This window comes from Canis lupus, chromosome 17 (genome assembly GCF_048164855.1).
Source record: "Canis lupus baileyi chromosome 17, mCanLup2.hap1, whole genome shotgun sequence".
Taxonomy (NCBI): Eukaryota; Metazoa; Chordata; class Mammalia; order Carnivora; family Canidae; genus Canis; species Canis lupus.
In genome coordinates this window covers 42,516,419-42,540,326 of record NC_132854.1, presented here as the reverse complement: position 1 = coordinate 42,540,326, position 23,908 = coordinate 42,516,419, and the positions used below count along the sequence as shown (strand labels likewise).

Genomic DNA, 23,908 nt, shown 5'->3' with positions numbered 1-23,908 from the left:
CCTTGTCAAGTTTTACTGACTGTCCTACTGAGCTTATTATTAAGACTATTGAATCTACAGATAAATTTGAAGGAAGTAATATTTTAGCAGTATTGAATCTTTAAATCCATGAATGTTGTTTCTTTCCATTTATTTGTCTTCTTTAACTTCTATTATCAATGGTTTGTGGTTTTCTTCATACAAATAATCGCATTTATTTTATTAGATTTGTGTGTATATATTTCAAATTTTCAGAGCATGTGTATTTTTAAATTTTTTTCTAACAATCGCTGCTTTCAATTTTTTGTTTTATTCTAATTTCAATTTCTGGCTGTTCATATAATTATAATTATTTTTTATATAAGACTTTGTATCCTCCAACTTTACTCAGTTTGTAGTTCTACTTATTTTTATTGCAGATGATTTAGGATTTTACTATGCAGGCAATCTTGTAATCTGCAAATAGATTTTTTTTCCTTTCCAGCATCTATATTATTTCTTCTTTTTGCATTATTGTTCTGGCTAAGGTCTTCTGCATGATGTTAAGTTGGAATGATACAAGCAGAAAAATTTGTCTTGATAGGGATAGTGAAGTCATTTGGTCTTTACCATTAAATATGACATTGTAATTTTTTCATAGATTTATTTTATCATATTTAGCAAAGTGACACTCAGTACAAGTTTTCTGATAGTTTTTTATGTGAATGCATGTCAAATTATGTCAGATTCTTTTTCTGCATCTATTAAATTGCTATATGGTTTTCCTTCTGAAAACTCCACCTATGTAAGGGACATTAATGTGGGATTATCCCACATAATAGGATAAAGGGTTATCCTTTAATAGTGAGTGGAAAGAAAGGCATCTTTTCTTCAGTCAACTAGGATTTTTTTTCCTGAAATTTTTTTTGTGGAAGATAGCAAAATTCTTTGATTTTTGGATGCCTTTTGATTTCTTTACCACAATTGAGATACAAAAATTGGGAGTGGGGGAGTCAACGTCACCTATTGTAGGATATATCCTTACTAATTACACCACATACGTTGTTCTATTCTAAAAATATTTTATATGCCTGACTTACTCCTCAGAAGGCTTATTTCAGTTCTTACTCTAAGAACCAAAGGTACGCTGAGACATTTCCCCATCATTGCTTAAGTATTCCACAAGTGCTTCACTTCCTTCCTTCCTCCTTAGAAACATCTAGGAGCATTTCTACAATAATTTTAAACTCTTTCATTTGACAATGTGTAGACCTGTGAAACTTCTCATTGTGCAAGAATCCCTTAGCCACATTATGCAAGAATTCTTTACCAAATGAACACTAAGAACTCATGATAAATACTCTTAGAAAAATAGGAATGGAAAAAAAACTTCCTCAATTTGACAAAGAATATTGACATGTAGTATAATATGTTTTTGTGAAAGACAAAATATCAATTCTTACCATGTATATTTAATTTTCCTTATGTGCCCCTAGCCAGTGCAATGAAACAAGAAAAGGATAAATGAAAAATAATTAAACATGATTTTCTATTTGGAAAATATTAATAAAGCTTGAGAACAGTTAGTAAGATATAATAAATAATGTTTGGAGATTCCAATATAAAAAAAAAAACCTATATCTATCTTGATAAATAGGTAATGGATATAGATATATAAATAGATATGCAGGGTTTTTGTATATCAACTGTAACAAGGAACAGTTGAAAAATTAAATTAAACTTGTTATTTTCAAGCCTTAGTAAATGGGAAATTCTTAGAAATAAATCGAATAAAACTCGCACAGAGCTACTACACTGAAAACTACAAAATATTTTTGGACTGTTAACTTTCAGAGAAAATTGATATTTTATCTGTAGATATGCCATAGTCCCAATCAAAGTCCCAGCAGCCTTTCTTATATAGGAATTAGCAAGATGTTTCTAAAATTATATAAAAATGTAAAGAAGCTAGAATAGTCTAAATAATTTTGCCAGGGCATCCAGGTGGCTCAACGGTCTAACACCACCTTCAGCCCAGAGCCTGATCCTGGGAACCCAGGATCCAGTCCCATGTCAGGCTCCCGGCATGGAGCCTGCTTTTCTCCCTTTGCCCCAACCCCCAACTCTCTGTGTCTCCCATGAATAAATAAAATCTTTTAAAAATAAATAAATAAATAAATAAATAAATAAATAAATAAATAAATAATAAATAAATAAATAAATTTGCCAGAAAATTGGAGGATTTATCTGACCTGATCTCATGCCTTACTTTAAAAGTAATACAATAAAGACAATGTAGAATTGGCATAAAGATAGCATAGAGATGGGGTACCTGAGTGACTCAGTCAGTTAAGTGTCTGACTCCTGGTTTTGGCTCAGGTCATGATCTCATGGGTCCTGAGACTGAGCCCTGGGTCAACCTCTGTGCTCAGCGGGGAGTCTGCTTGAGATTCTATCCCTCTGCCCCACCCATCACTCATGCTGCACATACATGTGAACATTCTCTCTCAATCTCTAAAATAAATAAATATTTTTTAAAAAGCATAGAGATAAATAGAAGAGAAGAAATAATTCATAAATAGATCCCCCATATGTATGGTCAATTGATTTTGGACAAACATGCCAAGTCAATTCATGGAGAAATAATAGTTTTTCAAGCAAATTATACTGAAGCAACTGGATATCCATATGGAAAATAATGAACGCCAAACCTTTCCTCAAACAAATCATTACAGTTATCATAAAATGGACTGCGGGCTTCAGTGTAAAAGCTAAACCTCAGATATTTCTAGTAGAAAATAAGGAAGATTATTGTAGCCTGAGGTTAAGCAAATGTGGATTAGAAAAGTCACACACAAAAAAGATAATATATTGCCTTTTACCAAAAAACTAAAATTTTCTGCTCTTTCAAAGATACCACAGGAAATAAGGACACAGCCATGGTATGGAATAAAATATACATACTATATATGTATCGAAGAACTTATATCAAGAATATAAAAAGAACAGCCATTTTATAAAACAAAAAATATATGGTACTATCAGAAGTGCATAAGAGTATCAGTAAAGGCACAGTTTCATCAAAATGTTCTTAATTAATGGCTTTATTTTAGCTATATTTCAGCTAGTATTTTAATATCTGCTAGTTCATGAAGGATAAATAATGTTTTAAAGTAATACTTCTGTACATTTTTGAATTAGAAATTAAGTGGACATTTTCCCTTTTTAATTATCTGATTATTTTTCCTTATTAATGTTTATACCTTTTGGAGCAATTTATTATTTTTTTATTTTTTTGGAGCAATTTATTTTTAATATGAGTATGTCTGCATCTTTTAAAGAATATCCACTTTAATACATCTAGAGAAATGTCATAAATATGCCTTACTGAGGGTAAGTTTTTGTAATGAGTAATAAAATGAAAGTGACTTTTTAGAACTACAAAGGAAAATGTATGAGAATAATTTGAAGTGATGTTTTCAGTAAATGTTTAACACAATGGAATAAATACAAAGTACCATACTGTTCATTTATGTAGTTTATCATCTGAATGTTATAACATGATTAATAAGCTTTTAGGAAACTTTGCCGAGGAATTGGATTTTAACCTGAAGAAGAGCTATAGCAATAAGTACAGGTATTAAAATAGTCATGTGTTAAAATAGGTCATATGTTAGTAAAGTTCTATTCTGAGTCAGAATGCCCTGAATCAGAATGCCTTCATATCTGAAGAGTCAAATTAGGCCAGTCAAGTTAGGTCAGTTTAAAAAATAAAAAAAAGTGCCATTTATTCAAATCATGTACAAAGAAAAATTTGACTATTGGATTACAAAGAACTGTAGGGAAATAAAGTCTTTGATTGTTTTGATGGAGCCACAATGAGAACATTCTTTTCAATTATCTTTTCCCTTATTTCAAGCCATTAAGATGTAAGCTTTATAATTAAAAATTAATTCTATGCTTTAGATTTGATGTAAGTGGGGAAGAGGTTGTAATAACATCACCTGTCCCAATTTGGACTTCATGTGGGTATTCACCCTTATATGTAAGATGACAAATTTTTCAGTGTGGATAAGGTACTACTCTTCATTTGCTGCTTTATTACCACATCTTAACCTAACCCAGAGATAATGGTATATAGCTCAGGGCTGTTGTGTTTCTACCACCATCTTCAACCCAAAGTCTGTTTCACTGAATAAAAGGGAAGCAAGACTTTATTAGTGTTTATGTTAGGGTTCCTGGAGATGATGGAGATAGATGCTGAATATTTACCTAGGAATTTTCTTTGTGGTCGTGTACTAGGCAGAAAACTACCTTTCCAACCTTTTCTGTGCATATGTACATGCACATATACCCAACATATAAGTACACACAAATAAACCTATACTATATCTCCTTGTACAATAAGTGGATATTTTTTGCCAGGCAAATAATCCCGAGTTTTCAGTCCAGAGTACTATTGAAGTAAAGATGAAGACCAAGAGTGAGCTGGTCTCCTAGAAACCTACATTTGGATGATATATAAATATCTTGATTCCTTATCAAAACCCAGGTCCTATAAATAAAAGACAATAAAAGTTTCAATGACCACAGCTATTCCAGAAAATTTGTAATGAATCTAGTAAATGCCTTTACCAATATCCTTTCAGCTTATTAATGATTGAAAGTGTTAGATTTTCATTTAATTGGGTCAATAATTGAATAGAAGCTAGGTTAAGTTGTTACTTTCCTGTTGGGCACAAAATACTTAATTTTAAAAAAATGACTGACAGTTTAGGGGCCAGAGCTCTAAAGATACATGCCAACTCATATACAGAACTTCAATATGCTAGTTTTTTTTCAGATATCCTATCCTACAGTGGGTACCTGAGATGTTTACAGATCCACAGCCTTTCCAGCTTCTGCACCATTAGCAACCTTCTGAGAACTTAAATGTTGTAAGTTTCTTCATTGAGAGAGATTGGAAATGGCAATATTGTCTCTGGGTGTGTGTTTTAGAAAATATTAGCAAGTCAGGGCAAATACAGTAGGAGTCTGTAAGTCCATTTATTTTTGTGGAGAACATGATAATCATGGGATTGATATTGAAAAGGGATTGTTGACATATGGCCATATGTATTCACATTTAAATTTTCTCCATATGTTTAAGTTTCTAAAAATTATTAACCTTCATTAATCTATCATATACATCCTATATAAACCTGCAGGAAACATGTGAATTTCTGAATTTTGGAGGAGAAATTCTGTTTATGTGGAGATACAAATAAATTAATAGGGGCTATGTCTTTTACCAGTCTTCACTCTAAACAATGAATCCACTAAATTCCAAAATATATTATATTTAAAAAACATATTAAATGTACCAGATATATTTTTCCCACAGTGTAAAATAAATTCACGATTGGGATCCCTGGGTGGCGCAGCAGTTTGGCGCCTGCCTTTGGCCCAGGGCGCGATCCTGGAGACCCGGGATCGAATCCCACGTCGGGCTCCCGGTGCATAGAGCCTGCTTCTCCATCTGCCTGTGTCTCTGCCTCTCTCTCTCTCTCTCTCTCTCTCTCTCTCTCTCTCACTGTGTGTGACTATCATAAATAAATAAATATTTAAAAAAATAAATAAATTCATGATTAGCATTAAACTCTGTTCTTAATTAAAGGTAAGATATTATTGTCTCCTAACATTAAAAAGTATATGAGTAATGTCATGATCATTTAGAAAGTTTCAAAAATTAAAGGAACTGTTTCTATATGTATCAGACCACTTTGTATGTAACTGAGTTTCAAAGAATGATTAAAATAACCTCAATATTTCCTTGAAAACTTATTTATTTTGTGGCCTGGTTTCTCTCATTTTAAGAAAAGAGGTTCAGATCAGAATCAGAAAATACATCCAGTTAGTAAGTGACAAAACAGGAATTTGAGCCCAGTTCTAACTGATTCTGATACAGTTATATACATTTCTGTGCAATGTGCTACAGATCAGTAGGATATAATGACCAAAGTTTTCATATTTTAATATTTCCACAATGAATTAGGTTTAATAGCAATAATTTAATACAAGAATATCACTATAATTTAATTGGTTTCATTTTCATTTGACTTTGGAGAAAACCTCTTTAAACACAAATTGTGATGCTGATTATATTGCTTAAATTTAAATAGAATATTTTCAACTGGACCAACTTAATGCTCACAAATGGCATTTAATCAAACTTTTCTCCATTTTCTGACTTTAGTATACAGAGCAAGAGAATGAGATAACTTCGGTAAGGATGAATCATCTGAAATTATTGTTCTTGTACATAAAATATGGTCAAATGTAGACAACTTCATTTAGTTAATTCTAATATCATCCAAGTTTTATATAAAAAAGCAAAAGGAGGCACATAAATTATCAGTGAGCTGATCAAGTTCATACAGGCAGGGAGAGGCAGATCTGTAACCCAGGTCTTTTGAATGTCAAGCCAAATGCAGTTTTCACTGCATTATGGTTGTCTTTAGTGATGATAGGTCTTTCTGAAGATGAAACAGAAAAAGCAACTGAGCAATATTTTCAGTGCACTCCATGCCTAGTGTTTCATCTTTGATCTACTGTAAAATCGCTCTTCTCACTGATTTACTATCCACTTGTTTTGAGTTGTTGCAAACAGGTAAGAATATGGAAATAACAGTTTCCTTTGGGAGCTGAAGCAGGGAAAATTGAAACAGACAGGTTACTGGCAAAAACAGAATCTGTGGTAGTAATTCAGATATATTTTTTTAATGGAAATGATTTGCAGTGTTCATAAATAAGGTAAAAGTTATATTTCACCACAAATATTTGGCACATGAAATCTATACCTTAAAAGAAGTTCTTAAACTTGCCAACCCGTACAAACCCATTTAATGTATTTGATTTCTCTAATGCATTGTAAATAAAGGTCCCTTTTCTAAATTAGAACTTTTGCATGTAGCTTTATCATTTTTTCTTTTTCTTTTGTGTGTGTCTTTTTTGAAATTTAGCAATTTTTTGTATTTTTATTAGAATTTTTTTGTATTTTTTATTGGATTTGATATGCCAACATATAGTATAACATCCAGTGCTCATCCAATCAAGTGCCCCCTCAGTGCCAGTTACCCAGTCACCCCATGCTCCCGCCCACCTCCCCTTCCACCACCCCTTGTTCGTTTCCCAGAGTTAGGAGTCTATATTGTTTTGTCACCCTCTCTGATATTTCCCACTCATTTTCTCTCCTTTCCCCTATAATCACTTTCACTATTTTTTTATATTCCCCATATGAATGAGACCATATAATGTTTGTCCTTCTCTGCTTGACTTACTTGACTAGCATAACACTCTCCAGTTCCATCCATGTTGAAACAGATGATGGATGTTCGTCATTTCTAATGGCTGTGTAATATTCCACTGTACACATAGACCACATCTTCTTTATCCATTCATCTTTTGATGATGCCAAGGCTCCTTCCATAGTTTGGCTATTGTGGACACTGCTGCTATAAACATTGGGGTGCAGGGTTCCTGCCGTTTCACTGAATCTGTATCTTTGGGGTAAATTCCCAGCAGAGCAATTGCTGGGTCATAGGACAGATCTATTTTTAACTCATATCTATTTTTCGAGTGGCTGTTCCAGTTCACATTCCCACCAACAGTGCAAGAGGGTACCCCTTTCTCCACATCCTCTCCAACATGTATTGTTTCCTGTGTTGTTAATTTTCATCATTCTCACTGGTGTGGGGTAGTATCTCATTGTGGTTTTGATTTGTATTTCCTTGATGGCCAGTGATGCGGAACATTTTCTCATGTGGTTGTTGGCCATGTCTGTGTGAAATTTCCGTTCATGAGTCTTGCCCATTTCATGATTGAATTGTTTCTTTGCTGTTGAGTTTAATAAGTTCTTTATAGATCTTGGATACTAACCCTTTGTCTGATAGGTCATTTGCAAATATCTTCTCCCATTCTGTAGGTTGTCTTTTAGTTTTGTTGACTGTATCCTATGCTGTGCAGAAGCTTTTTATCTTGATTAAGTCCCAATAGTTCATTTTTGCTTTTGTTTCTCTTGCCTTCATAGACTATCTTGCAAGAAGTTGCTGTGGCCAAGTTCAAAAAGGGTGTTGCCTGTGTTCTCCACTAGATTTTGATGGAATCTAGTCTCACATTTAGATCTTGCATCCATTTTGAGTTTATTTTTGTGTATGGTGTAAGAGAATGGTCTAGTTTCATTCTTCTGCATGTGGATGTCCAATTTTCCCAGCACCATTTATTGAATAGATTGTCTTTTATTTTTCCCCAGTGGATAGTCTTCCCTGTTTTGTCGAATATTAGTTGACCATAAAGTTGAGGGTCCACTTCTGGATTCTGGATTCTGTTCCATTGATCCATGTGTCTATTTTTGTGCCAGTACCACACTTTCTTGATGATCACAGCTTTGTAGTACAACCTAAAATCTGGCATTGCGAAGCCCCCAGCTATGGTTTTCTTTTTTAATATTCCCCTGGCTATTCGGGGTCTTTTCTGATTCCACACAAATCTTAAGATGATTTGTTCCAACTCTCTGAAGAAAGTCCATGGTATTTTGATAGGGATTGCATTAAATGTGTAAATTGCCTTGGGTAGCATTGACATTTTCACAAAATTAATTCTTCCAATCCATGAGCATGGAATATTTTTCCATCTCTTTGTGTCTTTCTCCATTTCTTTCAGAAGTGTTCTGAAGTTTTTAGGGTAGAGATCCTTTACCTCTTTGGTTAGGTTTATTCCTAGGTATCTTATGCTTTTGGGTGCAATTGTAAATGGGATGACTCCTTAATTTCTCTTTCTTCAGTCTCATTGTTAGTGTATAGAAATGCTACTGATTTCTGGGCATTGATTTTGTATCCTGCCACACTGCCGAATTGCTGTATGAGTTCTAGCAATCTTGGGGTGGAGTCTTTTGGGTTTTCTACGTACAGCATTATGTCATCTGTGAAGAGGGAGAGTTTGATTTCTTCTTTGCCAATTTGAACGCTTTTTATTTCTTTTTGTTGCCTGATTGCTGAGGCTAGGACTTCTAGTACTATGTTGAATAGCAATGGTGAGAGTGGACATCCCTGTTGTGTTCCTGATCTTCAGGGAAAGGGTCACAGTGTTTCCCCATTGAGAATGATATTTGCTGTGGGTTTTTCATAGATGGCTTTTAAGATGCTGAGGAATGTTCCCTCTACCCCTACAGTCTGAAGAGTTTTGATCAGGAATGGGTGCTATAATTTGTGAAATGCTTTCTCTGCATCTATTGAGAGGATCATATGTACTTGTTTTTTCTCTTGTTGATATATCGATCACATTGATTGTTTTATGAGTGTTGAACCATCCTTGCATCCCAGAGATAATCCCACTTGGACATGGTGAATAATCTTCTTAATGTACTGTTGGATCCTATTGACTAGTATCTTGTTGAGAATTTTTGCATCTGTGTTCATCAGGGATATTGGTCTATAATTTTCCTTTTTGGTGGGATCTTTGTCTTTGTCTGTTTGGAATTAAGGTGATACTGACCTCATAAATCGAGTTTGGAAGTATTCTGTCCCTTTCTATATTTTGGAACAACTTTAGTAGAATAGGTATTGTTGCTTCTTTAAATGTTTGATAGCATTCCCCTGGGAAGCGATCTGGCCCTTGACTTCTGTGTCTTGGGAGGTTTTTGATGACTGCTTCAATTCCCTCCCTGATTATTGCCTGTTCAGGTTTTCTATTTCTTCCTGTTCCAGTTTTGGAAATTTGTGGCTTTCCAGAAATGTGTCCTTTTCTTCTAGATTACCTAATTTATTGGCGTATAGCTGCTCATAATACATTTTTTTAATCGTTTGTATTTCCTTGGTATTGGATGAGATCTCTTCTCTTTCATTCATGATTTTATTAATATGAGTTTTTTTCTCTTTTTTAATTAGGCTGGCTAATGGTTTATCTATCTTATTAATTCTTTCAAAGAATTGATCTGTTCTAAAGTTTTTCTGGACCCTATTTCATTGAGTTCTGCTCGAATCTTTATTAACCCTCTTATTCTGCTTGATGTAGGTTTTATTTGCTATTCTTTATCCAGTTCCTTTAGGTATGAGGTTAGCTTGTGTAGCTGAGGGTTTTTTTTCCAATTTGGGGGGGTTGTGTGTATTGTGATATATTTCTCTCCTTGAACTGTTTTTGTGTTCACAAAGATTTTGAACAGTTGTATCTTCATTTTCATTAGTTTCCATGAATGCTTTTAATTCTTCTCTGTTTGGTTTACCCATTCATCTTTTAGCAGGATTATCTTTAACCTCCACATGTTTGAGTTTCTTCCAAATTTCTTCTTGTGATTGAGTTCTAGTTTCAAAGCATTATGGTCTGAAAATATGCAGGGACAGTCTCAATCTTTTGGTATCAGTTAAGACCTGATTTGTGACCCAGTATGTGGTCTATTTTGGAGAAAGTTCCACGTGCACTCGAGAAGAATGTGTATTCAATTGTGTTTAGATGTAAAGTTCTATAAATATCTGTAAAATCCATCTGGTCCAGTGTATCATTTAAAGCTCTTTTTTTCTTTGAAGATGCTGTGCTTAGAATATCTGTCATTTGCAGAAAGTGTCGTATTGAAATCTCCCAGTATTAGTGTATTATTATCTAAGTATGTCTTTACCTTGGTTATTAATTGATTGATACACTTGGTAGCTCCCACATTAGAGGCATAAATATTCATGATTTATAGGTCCTCTTGTTGGATAGATCCTTTAAGTATGATATAGTGTCCCTCTTCATCTCTTACTACAGTCTTTGGGATAAACTTTATCTGATATGAGGGATTGCTACCCCAGCTTTCTTTTGAGGACCATTTGAATGGTAAATGGTTCTCCAACCTTTCATTTTCAGGCTGGAGGTTTCTTTATGTCTAAAATGAATCTCTTATAGATTGCAAAAGGATGGGTCTTGCTTTTTTATACAGTCTGAAACCCTGTGTCTTTTGATAGGTTCATTAAGCCATTCAAGTTCAGGGTAACTATTAAAAGACATGAATATAGTGTCATTGTAATACCTATTCAGTCCCTGTTTTTGTGGATTATTTCTTTGGACTTCCTCTTTCTTTTACAGAGTCCCCCTTAGTATTTCTTGCAGATCTGGTTTGGTGGTCCCATGTTCTTTCAGATCTGCCTATCTTGGAAGCTCTTTATCTCTCCTTCCATTCTGAATGAGAGCCTTGCTGGATAAAGTATTCTTGGCTGCAGGTTCTTTTCATTTAGGACCCTGAATATATCCTGCCAGCCCTTTCTGGCCTGCCAGGTCTCTGTGGAGAGGTCTGCTTTTAATCTAATATTTCTCCCCATATAAGTTAGGAATCTCTCGTCTCTTGCTGCTTTAAGGATCTTCTCTTTATCTTTGGAATTTGCAAGTTTCACTATTAAATGTCGAGGTGTTGAATGGTTTTTATTGATTTTAGAGGGGTAACTCTCTATCTCCTGGATCTGAATGCCTGTTTCCCTCCCCAAATTAGGGAAGTTCTCAGCTCTGATTTGTTCAAGTATGCTTTCTGGCACTATATCCCTCTCGACACTCTCTGGAACCTTAATCACATGTAGGTTTTTCCTACAGGGCTATCATTTATTTCCTTTAACTTTCCTCATGGTCTTTAATTGTTTTTATCTTTTTTCTCCAGCTTCCTTCCTTGCCATCAACTTGTCTTCTATGTCACTCACTTTTTCTTCCATCTCATTAACCTTCATCGTTAGGATCTCTGGTTTGGATTGCATCTCATTTAATTGATTTTTAATTTCAGCCTGATTAGATCTAAATTCTGCAGTCATGAAGCTTTTGATTCCTTTATGCTTTTTTCCAGAGCCACCAATAGCTTTATAATTGTGCTTCTGAATTGGCTCTCTGACATTGAATTATAATCCAAATTCTGTAACTCTGTGGCAAAGAGTACTGTTTCTGATTCTCTCCTTTATGGTGAGTTCTTCCTTCTAGTCATTTTGCTCAGCAGAGTGGCTGTATGAGTGGGCTGAGTCCAGAATATCAACCATGACTGAAGTAAATTTCACTCTAGATGATTCTGCCAAGTTCAGAGACCAGAAATTGAAAAGAAAGGCCAGAACAAAATAGAACAAAGCACCACTAAAGTGAAAAATTTTAAAACAAAGTTTTAAAAAGTAAAAGGCCTAGAACCCCAAAGAAGAAGAAAAAAAAAAGGAGAAGAGAAAAAAAGAAGAGAAAAAGGCAAAAGTAAAGAGGAAAAGAAAAAAAAGAAAAAAAGTTGAAGAAAAAAAAGGGTGGGGAAGACTGGGAGATGGTGGTGATGAAGTTGTAGTGGAGGGAGAATGTAATCTACCTAAGGGATCCTAGAGGGTGATCCTCTTGGTTCTGAGTATATTAAGTTCTGTATGTTAGAAGATGGTCAGTCCCAAATTTATATAAACCAGAAATACTTGTAGAGAGCCCTGTCATTGACCACCAAAACATAAATGAGGTTTAAAGAGGGGACAGAAAAAAAAATAAAAAAAATAAAGAGGGGACAGAATGGGAATGAAGAGAGAATATAATCTCAGAGAATGAACCAGCATGGTATACCACTTGTTTCTGGGTGCATGCTGGTCATGTTTTAGAAGGTGTTAACTTATGCCATTGTAGAGCAAATGAGGCAAAGAAAACAAACAAAACAAAACAAAACATATCTTGTATTCTCCCCAAAATTAGTTGAGTATGTTGAAGAGAATCTAGAAGTGGAAAATATATCTAAGACCTATAATTGCAGAAATATGAAAGTCAAAAAGAAAGAAACTTAAAAATGAAGAGGTAGTAAAATACTTTAGTTAAGGTGGGAAAAGAGAAAACATTTTGGAAATTTATAGTCTGATATAAAAATGAGTTGTACTGGAAAAAGGAAAAAAAAAAAGGAGGGGTGCCCTCTGGTTCTATATACTGTAAATCCCTTGACTTCCCCTGGAGCTTTCCAGCGCTGTCTGGCCAAGAACCTATTCTTCCCCTGTCTTTCCAGCTGGTCTTCTGGGGGAGGGGCTGCTGTGCTGATTGTCAGGTGTGTGCACCTGGGGGAGCTGCCCCACCCCCACCCCACCCCACTCAGGGGTCAGTGGGAGCTGTTTGTCCTGTGAGTTCCCTGTTCCCTGGCAGCCCCGCTCTGTCCCAGGCACAGGGTGACACCAGGAGGGACAGCCACACTGGTGGCCACAGGCTCTCCAGCTCTGGAGTCAGCTCCTGCAGTAACTAGCGCAGCTCCCAGTCTGCACTGCTCCTAGGAATGCGGGGGCGCTGATCTGCACAGCTGGGGGCTCCCAATGGCAGGAGCATCCTCACTGTCCTGTGCCCTCCCCACCTCCGCCTGTCCTGGGGGGAGCGCAGGATCCTGGGCTGTGTCCCCCGGCGCCCTGGGATCTGGGGCCTGTGCTGCTGGAATAGTGCTCCCAGGCCGTGGCTTCCGAAGGCAGCAGGGCTCAGCCCCCTCCGCAGGACCTGCCACCTGACCCACCGGCTTGTCCCCAAGGCCCTGCTGGGCGGCTGCTCCAGCCCTTTACTGCGCTCGGCCGTCAGGGTATGGCGCGCTCTCCCCTGGGGTACCTCCGCTGTTAGTGACCCCGGGAGACTGGAGGCTCCACTGCCCCTTCCTGCGGTTCTGCCCAGTTTTCCTGCGAGCACCTGTCTGTCCGGGAAGAATCCGCTGCGGATTTTTTAAAGTTCCTGCTTCCCCAGGCTGGGAAGCCTCCCCGAGGCTTTTGGCCCCCAGCCTTGGCCCAGCTCCCCACTTGATTCTTTATGTTATCTTTTTCCACCTTCCTACCTGCTAGAAGTGAAAGCCCTTCTCTCAGTCGTGTTCCGGCTGTTCTCTTTTAATCTCAGATAGAGGGCAGCCCCAGTGGTGCAGCGGTTTAGCGCTGCCTGCAGCCCAGGGCCTGATCCTGGAGACCCCGGATGGAGTCCCACGTCGGGCTCCCTGCATGGAGCCTGCTTCTCCCTCTGCCTATGTGCTTCTCTCTCTCTCTGATTAAATAAATAAATCTTAAAAAAAAAAATCTCAGGTCGAATTTATAGGTGTTCACCTCTGTGTATTTATGTTAGAAATACTTGTAAGACAGTAATCATAAATATTAAATAAGAATACATTTGCATCAAATTCAAGTATGATTTCAGTTTAAAATTAAACATATGTTTGAGTTCTTTTGTAAAATGTTAAAAATGGGTATGGCAGTATGATATCTCTCCCCATTCACTGAATCGACATTATATTTTTATTACACATTTCCATAACTACAAAATCATCTTTGAAAATCTCACTTCTTTAGATAAACAAAAAACAGCAGAAGACAGAAGTGCAAATGTACATGCAGAACATGGAAAGCCCACATGAGCCTACCAGCCCCTCTTTATTCCATTTTTGAATAGATTCCAGCTAAAACTCACAAGTTATCTACTAGCATCAGTTAGTTGCATTCAGAATTTTAAAGATATTTCTGCATTTCCCTCATATTGTCATTCCTCACACATTCCTTATCATTGCTTTTGTATACATTTTCTCACTGATATTCTTTTTTTTTTTTAATCTATCTCCCAATCTCTTTCTGAAAGCTCTTACAATTGTGTATTTCTTATTCTCCAAAAGCTCACACTAATGTGTTTTGGTGTAGATTTTGCCATATTCATTGGGCTGGGCCCTAAGAGGAAATTTATTTGTAGATTCACATTCATAAGTACTCATAATATTTGCACATTCTGGTTTTAATCAATAATTGCTCATGGTTTTCTCTTTTTTTTAAATTTTGGACAGATATGAGTCAAATGCAGAACTTTGGCATTAATGTATTTTTCTAAAAATTGCTCTCCTGTTTATTTTTTCCTATTCTCTGAAGGTTTTCTTAACTTTTCTATGGATTCTTTCATTGATTCCATTTGTGTAATCACACACTTAGTATTTCCTAGAACTTTTTTCTACTCTCTTGACTGTTCTTTTTTGTTATAACATATTATTTCATGCATTATAGATTCAGTATATCTTATTATATATTTGAAGATAATGTACTGTTTTCTGAATATCATATTTTCTGAAATGAATATATTGACTTCATGGATTTTCTCTGCATAAACTCTGTGTTATTTGACTTGTGTATTTTGTATTGATTTGCTTCTTTTGCTTTCTCACACACTGAAAATTTTTGAAATTGTAGTTTCATTGACCCTTCTGGGCTCATGACTTGAAACTATCTATAAGAATTCTTTTTTTTTTTTTAAGATTTTTATTTATTTATTCATGAGAGACACAGAAAGAGAGAGGCAGAAGGAGAAGCAGGCTCCAAGCAGGGACCCCAATGTGGGACTCAATCCTGGGACTCCAGGATCACACCCTGAGCTGAAAGCAAGCACTTAACCGCTGAGCCACCCAGGCATCTCAAAACTATCTATTAAGAATTCTATATCGAGGGGGAAGAATTCTTCATTGGGGAATCATCTTTTGAAAAATGGATCACCACTGTTGTTTTCAATAGGTTATATTTTTAGGTTGTTGGGCTTTTTGAAGAGGAATGCCTTGCAGTTTATAATCCCTGCATTTTAGGAAGTTACCTGCATTGTGAACTGAGTAAGAGAAAGACTTTAAATTCCATTCAACATTAAGCTTTAATAACAGAAATCAGAATAGTTACTGCCTTGAGTTGAGGATGGGATGGAAAGCGAAATGTGGAAATTATATGAGGTTATGGAATTGTTTTATATCTTGATCTGAGTGGAGGTTTTGTGTCTATATAGATATGTAAAAACTTCCTAAATTGTATAATTAATATTTACGTGGATTAAACGTACAAAAGTAAAATATTGTTAAGATTGATTTCACTAACAATATATAAAGAAATCAAGATGATATTTCAGTTTTCAGTTAGAAATCCATCATAGTGTTCAGGCAGTGTAAGAGATAGCCACCTAGGGAAACACATGAAATCTGAGTGCCTGGCCTCCATACCCAACTCCTCAGGTGGATGACAAATACTGGGGAGAGGAGGATTTGAAGGAAGAGGGAAGACGCTGGAGAAGCTCTGCAAAAGAAAGCATAAAAAGAGGAACTTTAGAGTATTAAAGTTAAACATTCCACTCCCTGATCCCCTCTTCTCCTCACTTCCTGGGCCCAGTCACCTTATAACTACTGTGAATATTTCCAGCCAGTGTAATTCAGATGGAGAAATATAGAAATCTCACTGACTGGAGTATAGGTGCTACTTTATACCTCCAGATATTTCTAATCACAAACTTTTGGAATAAAAAACTAGAAAATGTTTGATAAGCAACCTCATTGTCAGATTGCCGTATCTCTTCTCTAGGGTAATGAAAATAAAGCCTCCTGGAAAGGTTTAGCATACAGAAAAGGGAAGGAAAAAGATTCACATCATAAATATGTCTTAACCACAATTGTGTGTCTTTGGCTTTAGGAGTTTCAAAGCAGGAGCTGATCTGTGCTATTTAATCATATTTTCATGTATATAGCATGTATCTTTAATCAAAGGAATGAAGATATTTCAAAGTAATATTAACAAAACATTTATTTTTAGATTAATAACCTATATGAACTAGATGTACAGCTTGATAAATACCATTATTTGTTTATTGCTTTGAGGTTTAAAAGCTCAATAATATTCTTCATGCATTTCTAAGCTTTCCTCTTGCTCCCTACTGGGTGTGCAAAGTGAAGAATGGAAATTAAAAAATTAAAACTTATAAATAATTGAATGTCTTATGTGATTTTAAAAATGCTTTGGTGTTAAATTTTGATGATTGTTATTAAACAAAATAACTTACACAAGTGCATTGTGAAATTGTTATTGTAATTCCATATTTGTTGCAATATCATTATCCCTATTTTTGGCATTGGTGTTAAAAATTTCTGCAGACATACTCAAAATAAAGCACATAGAATCATACCTACAGATTTATTCATAGAATAGTCATAAATCATATTCATAGGATTATAAGTTTTTAATGTCTATATTAACTTTATCCTGAATAAAAACACAAGCTCTCTAGAGCAGAGCAGATTGTTATTATTTACTTAGAGCACAAATCTCGGCATTGTTTCTCTATGTCTAATTCTTACCTCTAGGGTGACATGATGAATCCGGATATCATCTAAACATACAAGTTCTGTATTGTAAGCAACAAGCCATTCCAAAGTAATTTTTTTTCTGTACAGAGAAAGAGGCAGCTGTCCCTCTTCCCCATATGAGAAAGTTTCCTTTGAATCATAGTGGGAAGGATTCTTGTTTTCTTACTCTACCTCATTGGTATATAAATAAATCTCCCCAGGGGAAAGATAGGATCAGAGTTACCAACTTCGGAGCTAAAGAATATAACCACAGGGACTCAGCACTCCTTGGAATGTAAATGTGTATCTTTGAGGAGGTAACATCTCTGGAGTTCTCTAACTGTATTATCAGTCCTAAAGGATCTCCCAAGACTTGTTTTTAGCATAGGTTTCAAGTTACAGTAAGAATTGCACAGAATAACTGCAGAAAGTTGAAAATATTTTCTCTGTAGTTCTATATCTATATATACATATATATAGTTTCTCTGTAGATTTCTAAAGTCATATTGCCATGAGTAAAATTTAGAAATTTATGAAGAAAAACAAATTTAATTTAATGGGTGCTATGATGGTCTTGGCATTAGGTATAATTATTAGGATGAGAGGTAATGGAAAGAGTAAGAAACATAATTATTATAATCAAAATTAAATATTTTTAGATTCTGCTTTATAATTACAAAATAAGTGTTCTGAGCATTATCTTTGCCCTTGAAAACAATACTAGTAATTAGGCAGGTATTAGTAATATATCATTGAAATTTGATTCACAGGGATGCCTCGGTGGCTCAGTGGTTGAGCGTCTACTTTAGGCTTAGGGCTCGATTCCAGGGTCCTGGGATCGAGTCTTGCATCGAGCTCCCTGAAGAGAACCTGCTTCTCCCTCTGCTTGTGTCTCTGCCTCTCACTGTGTCTCTCATGAATATATATATAATATATATATATAATATATATATTATATATATATAAAATCTTAAAAAAAAAGGAAATTTGATTCACAGACCAGTTAACTTCTGCCAGTGGAAACTGTTTAAATGGGACACATGACACTAGGCTCCCCAGGTATCATTCAGTGTTCTTTGACTATATCATGTTTCTCTGAAGATGTTAATGGATATCATCTTCTAATTAGCCCAGTAAGTTACAAAGATAGATAGATAGATAGATAGATGATAGATAGATAGATAGATAGATAGATAGATAGATGATAGATAGATGATAGATAGATTATAGACAGACTATACATATGTATATACATACATACGTAGATATCTACCCATATTAAAAGGAAAGGTAGTTAGGTAGATAGCGGAAATATTTTAGGAAATATAAGTAATATAATTAAGAACAAAATATTCCCTCAACCCAGAAATCCTCCCCACAAATTAGAGAAAGAAAACATTTTTATTATGGAGTGAGCATGAAACCAGACCGTGATATACATCCCAGGCAATCTGCTATGAGATGAAAAGACAAAAAGAAATAGCATCCTTTTATATACTTGAGCAGTATTTAACCATTTGTTAAATGTAATCCATCCTGAATTCACCTAGCAATTGGCTTTACACGAAAGAAAAACAAACTTCCATCTTTATAATGGAAGATAGTTTTGCATCTTGAAACAAGATGCCCACTGAAATCAGGCTCCTACCCTCCCACAGAAACTGGAAGATTGGGGTGCTGTCTCTCTTATTTATATTTCAGGTCCTTGAGAAAGACACTTCTGGATTATAAAGCTGGCAAAAGGCTCATTTAGTTTTTTGAAGGATTTAAATACATTTGAAAGAGATGAAGAAATAACAATTGCCAAGTTTTCTGAAGTAAATGCTCTAAGAGATAAAGAAGTCTCTTCTTTCATTTCAACATGGAGAATTAAGCCTGTTTCTAAATTTCTATAGTACATATATCAACAAAACAGACTTTAGTTTCAAAACTTTCCTGATGATGTTTTATCTATTTGTATAAAAAATAATTTGCTTTTTCTTTTTTTGCTTTTTGCACCATGCATGATCTTTTTCACATTCTTATTAAATACCCATCTCTTCACTAAAATGCTTGTGAGACATAAATATAAACAAATCCAAGGGAGTAAATAACATTAAATTATAGTATTTCATATAAATATCTGAGCTAAATGATTGTGATAAATATGTGCTAAATGATTGTGATAACAAGTTCTGGGCTCTGCATCAAATAAGATTATTAATTTAGTGTTACGTTAGACTGCTTCTATTTATCTAAAGTTCAATAATATTAACTATGAAATTAAGATAAATATTACTTGTCATTGCACTAATATTATCAAAAGTAATACTCAGATAAATTTCAATGTGTATATTTAAAAACCTGCTGAAACAATTATTTTTATACTCATCAGCTGTATCTTTTCATTTAGTAGAGATAATAACTAGAGAATTTGGATCAATTTATAATTTAGTTGGGCTGGAATATTTACACATATCATGTAGTACATCATTATACCTGCTGATGCAGCAATGAAAAATTTAACTTTTTTATTGAGAGAACATACAATATTTAGTTGTAGCAGTTGATTTAAAGATAAGGATCTACTGTCTCTTGTAAACACAGATAATATTAAAAACAGGAAGCATAAATTAAAATTAAGACTTAATTTTCCATGTTGAAAATGAGGGAAGATGCTCCTCTCCTCCTTTTTTCTTGGACCATATATTTTAGATTTTAATATTGTAAGTATTTCATCCTTTCTTGAAGATTTATATGTAAATCCCTTCCTTTTGCCAGCTTTATGATCCAGGAGAGTCTTTCTCAAGGGCCTGGGTTCCATTTCTTTAAAATATAAACATCAAGGTAGATAACATCTCTATTTCCCAGTTTTTATGGGAGAGTATGAGCCTATAACTTCAGTGTGTATTTTATGCCAAGTTGCAAAACTACCTCCTTCTCATAAAGATAGAATAAGTTTATTATTCATTTGTGTAAAGCCAATTACCAAGTGATTTTAGAATGAACTACATGTAACACGTGGTGCTGTCAAGTCCTCTTGAGGATTAGTCATTTATCTCAAGAACATGTTATGTAATGGGTTGTGTCTGCTTGACTTTCAGTTTCACCCACACACTGAAAGTAAACATTTTCAGAGATATTTCATCAAAAAATTACATTTCTCAACAGATGGAAGATGCTATGCTATTAAAATTGAAATATACCAGAATATCGTTAGATATATGATGTTATTGAAAAGTGTAGGGATAAAAGGACTTAAAGGAAATCCTTATTGATAGAGAAATTCTCATCTGAATAAAATTAATACTTAAATGAAAGAAGTTATGGGCTTTTATACTTTCAAGTGTTTTGCAGTGTAACTAGGATTCAAAGATATAGCAATATGTTTAGCTTAATAGAATTCTTATTTAATTTTTCACATATATGTATACATCCACACACACTGCCCTGATCTACAAATACAAATGACATTGTCATTCAGGAAGACCATGAATTCTGTGATTTTTAACACATTTTTATTCATATCATGCTTAGCTGGTACTGTACATGCAAAATGATGCTAAATTTTAAAAATTATTTCCATTTATGCAACCAATGGGCAATATTCAGGGCAGCCTTAGACATATGTATCAATGAGAAGAAGAAAAACTAGTTTTGAAAAAAACAAAGGATGAGACCAATAAAGCCTAAGATGAGGAAGACAGAAGCAAACAAAATGTGTAAGAGACCCTGTTTATTTAAACAATAAATATGCGTTTGTGTGTTCAGAGAACATGACTGTATGTGTAAAGGAAATATGTCCATGTTCTATTTTCCCCGTATTAGAATACTTGGTTTTCTATTAGACTGGATTCTCCAGAGAACTGTGTGTGTGTGTGTGTGTGTGTGTGTGTGTGTGTAAGTATGTGTGTAATGTTTTATATAGAGAGTGTCCATGAAGTTATGACAACCCAGCCAAATACAGTTGACACTCTAAAGAGAGAGAGAGAGGATGTAGGGGGAGATTTGTTATAAGGAGTTGGTTCACATGATTGTGGAGGCCAGAAAGTCTTAACATCTGCAGATGGGAAGCTGGAGACCCAGGGGAGTCGATGGTATAGTTCCCATTAGAATCTGAAGGCCTGAGAAGCAGGAGAGCCAATGATGTGTAAGTCCCAGTTTGAGTCCAATCTGAAGGCCAAGAGAGGACTGATGACCCAGCTTGAAAATAAGCAGAGAAAGCAAATTCTCCTTTTCTGAGACTTTTAAGGTCTTCAGTCAATTGAATGAGGCCCACTTGCATTGGGAAAGGTAATCTACTTTACCCAAAATTAATCTCATTTAGAAACACCCTCACAGACACACACAGACTAATGTTTAGCCAAAAATCTGGGTACTCTGTGGCCCATCAAGTTGAAATATAAAATCAACTGTAAAATGTGCCACTGAGTGTGATAAGCCTAATATATTCTAAGTCATGTCTCAGACTGAGCTCCTACTGAGCTTCCTACTGAGCTCATATGTAATAGACCTATGATGTTCTACAACCATCCCTTCATTTGGGAAAGTAGGTTTTCCATCTGCTCCAAGATCACATATCTAATGACAGGATTGAATCTAAAGAAGGGAAGGAAAAGACAATCCATCTGAAGTCCAGAGGAGATTGCTACTTGGTTTCTTATTTTTTTAATTTTATAATGGACAGTTAATTAATTGCATTTTAAAACATTGTGAATGCTTTAAAAAAGAAAAATGCAGAATAACAGAATCCTTTAAATTCCATATATGATGTTTATAGTTTTTTCTTTAGCATAATAAAACTTGCATGCTTTTCTGTATAGTAAGTTTAAGTGAGGGCACTCATGTTGATAGCATATAGCCCTTTTTAAAAAATAGGAAATATTTTATCAATACTGTTTTTAAGACATTTTGCTGAGTTAGTCATAGTTACTTGGGTGAAGATGGGCACTTGTAAGCAAAAGAGATTCTTGATTGTTATGGATTGAACTATGCCCCTCTCCACCCCAAAAGGTATGTTGCAGTCCTAACTCTCTGTTCCTCAGAGTGTGGCCTTATTTGTAAATAAAGCCTTTACAGAGGTAATCAATTTAAAATGAGGTCTTCAGGGTGGACCCTAATCCAGTGTTACTGGCCATCTTATATTAAAAAAAAAGGAGATGTGAAGATGCAGGGAGAAGATACCATGTACTGGAGTGATGCCTCTACAAGCTAAGAAATTCCAAAGATGGCAGGCAAACACCAGAGATAGAAGAGGTTCTTCTAGACCTATCAGAGCATGTCCCTGCTGACACTATGATTTCAAACTTTCTAGCCTCCAGAATAGCAAGACAGTAATTTTGTTCTATTTTTTTATGATATTATTTATGCATTTGACATAGAGATAGAGAAAGCTAGTGAGCACAAGCAGGGGTAATAGCAGAAAGATAGGGAGAAGCAGGCTCCCCGATGAACAGGGAGCCTGAGGCGAGGCTTGACCCCAGGCTCTGGGATCAGGATCCTGGGATCATGACTTGAGCTGAAGGCAGATGCTTAACAGACTGAGCCACTGAGGCACCCCTCTTTATCTAGTTTTAAGCCACCCAGGTTTTGGTCCTTTTTCTGGTGACCCTTAGAAACTGATATTCCTTAATATTTAAGAAAATCAGACACTACATTGATATTTAGATGATTTTTATTATACACAGTATTATTCCCAAAATAAATCTGAGTCACAGCTTAAATTTAAAGAAGAGGAGAAATATGAAAATTTAACTTCACATTGGATATCTACTAAATGAAATACAAAAGTGATAACTGTAGTTCTACCAAAAAATTAAAGAAGGGGTCTTCTTTTGGTGCTTTATAATGTTGATATCTTCAACTGACTTTATTAACAATCTATTTCAGGGTTTGGCAATTTTTTCTTGTAAAAGGACTGAAAGTAAACACTTTTGACTTTGCAGGTTGGGAACTTCTTGCTATAACTTCTCAACACTTGCTTTAGTGTCAAAGCAGCCATAGACTTAGCCATAATAAATGAATGAGCACAGATGTAATATGATAATATTCAATAAATAATGCTTTATTTCTACAAACAGGCCATGGACTGAATTTGGTTGAAGAGTCATAGTTTGCCAATCCCTTACTTATTTAACCTTCAAAATTTGACAATATTTTAATAGAACTTTAGGTATTCAATAAATGAGCATTTAACAAAGTCCTATGAGCAAAGTCACATTTTTTAAAAAGATTTATGTATTTATTTATTCATGATAGAGAGAGAGGCAGAGACATAGCAGAGGGAGAAGCAGGCTCCATGCCAGGAGCCCGACACAGCACTCGATCCTGGGACTCCAGGATCACGCCCTGGGCCAAAGGCAGGTGCTAAACAGCTGAGCCACCCAGGGATCCCCAAACTCACATTTTCTAATTCATAGAATTTATTTCTTGTGCTGATTACATTTTGGATTACTTTTTAAGAACATTTGTTTGACAAAAAAAAATGGTTTCATCTTTTGGTATAGATTTTAGAAAGGTATTCAGTATTGTTGATAATTGGAGGTGTGACTATGGCACTGTGGTTATATCTTTTTAAAGAGTTCTTATTTTTAGAGATATATACTTTAAAAAATAGGAATTAAATGTTGTGATGTCTGGAATGATCCCTAAATAAAACTAAAAGGGACAACTTATATGAAGGTAAGGTTGAGACATAGCTTACTATGAGTTAATCATCGTTGATCTTTGTTGTGGTAGGTATATGAGAATTTCATTATTGTGTTCTGTGTGTATATTACAATTAATCACACTAAAAACAATAATAACTTGGTATTAGCTCATAGGGATGCTATAACAAAATATCAAACTGGATGGGTTGAACAAAAATGTATTTTCTACAGTTCTTGAGACTAG

General features: G+C 35.1%; 2 long non-coding RNA genes across 3 annotated transcripts in view; one reads left to right on the top strand and one right to left on the bottom strand.

Annotated features, from left to right (window-relative positions):
* LOC140608047 (uncharacterized) overlaps positions 1-23,908 on the top strand; it is a 144,987-nt gene that overhangs the window by 44,783 nt on the left and 76,296 nt on the right. The window lies entirely within an intron of this gene.
* LOC140608048 (uncharacterized) overlaps positions 15,565-23,908 on the bottom strand; it is a 110,224-nt gene continuing 101,880 nt past the window's right edge. For both annotated transcript variants that reach the window (XR_012009996.1, XR_012009998.1), the window contains one exon: positions 15,565-15,995. This is a non-coding gene — a long non-coding RNA (uncharacterized lncRNA). The remainder of the gene's footprint in view (positions 15,996-23,908) is intronic.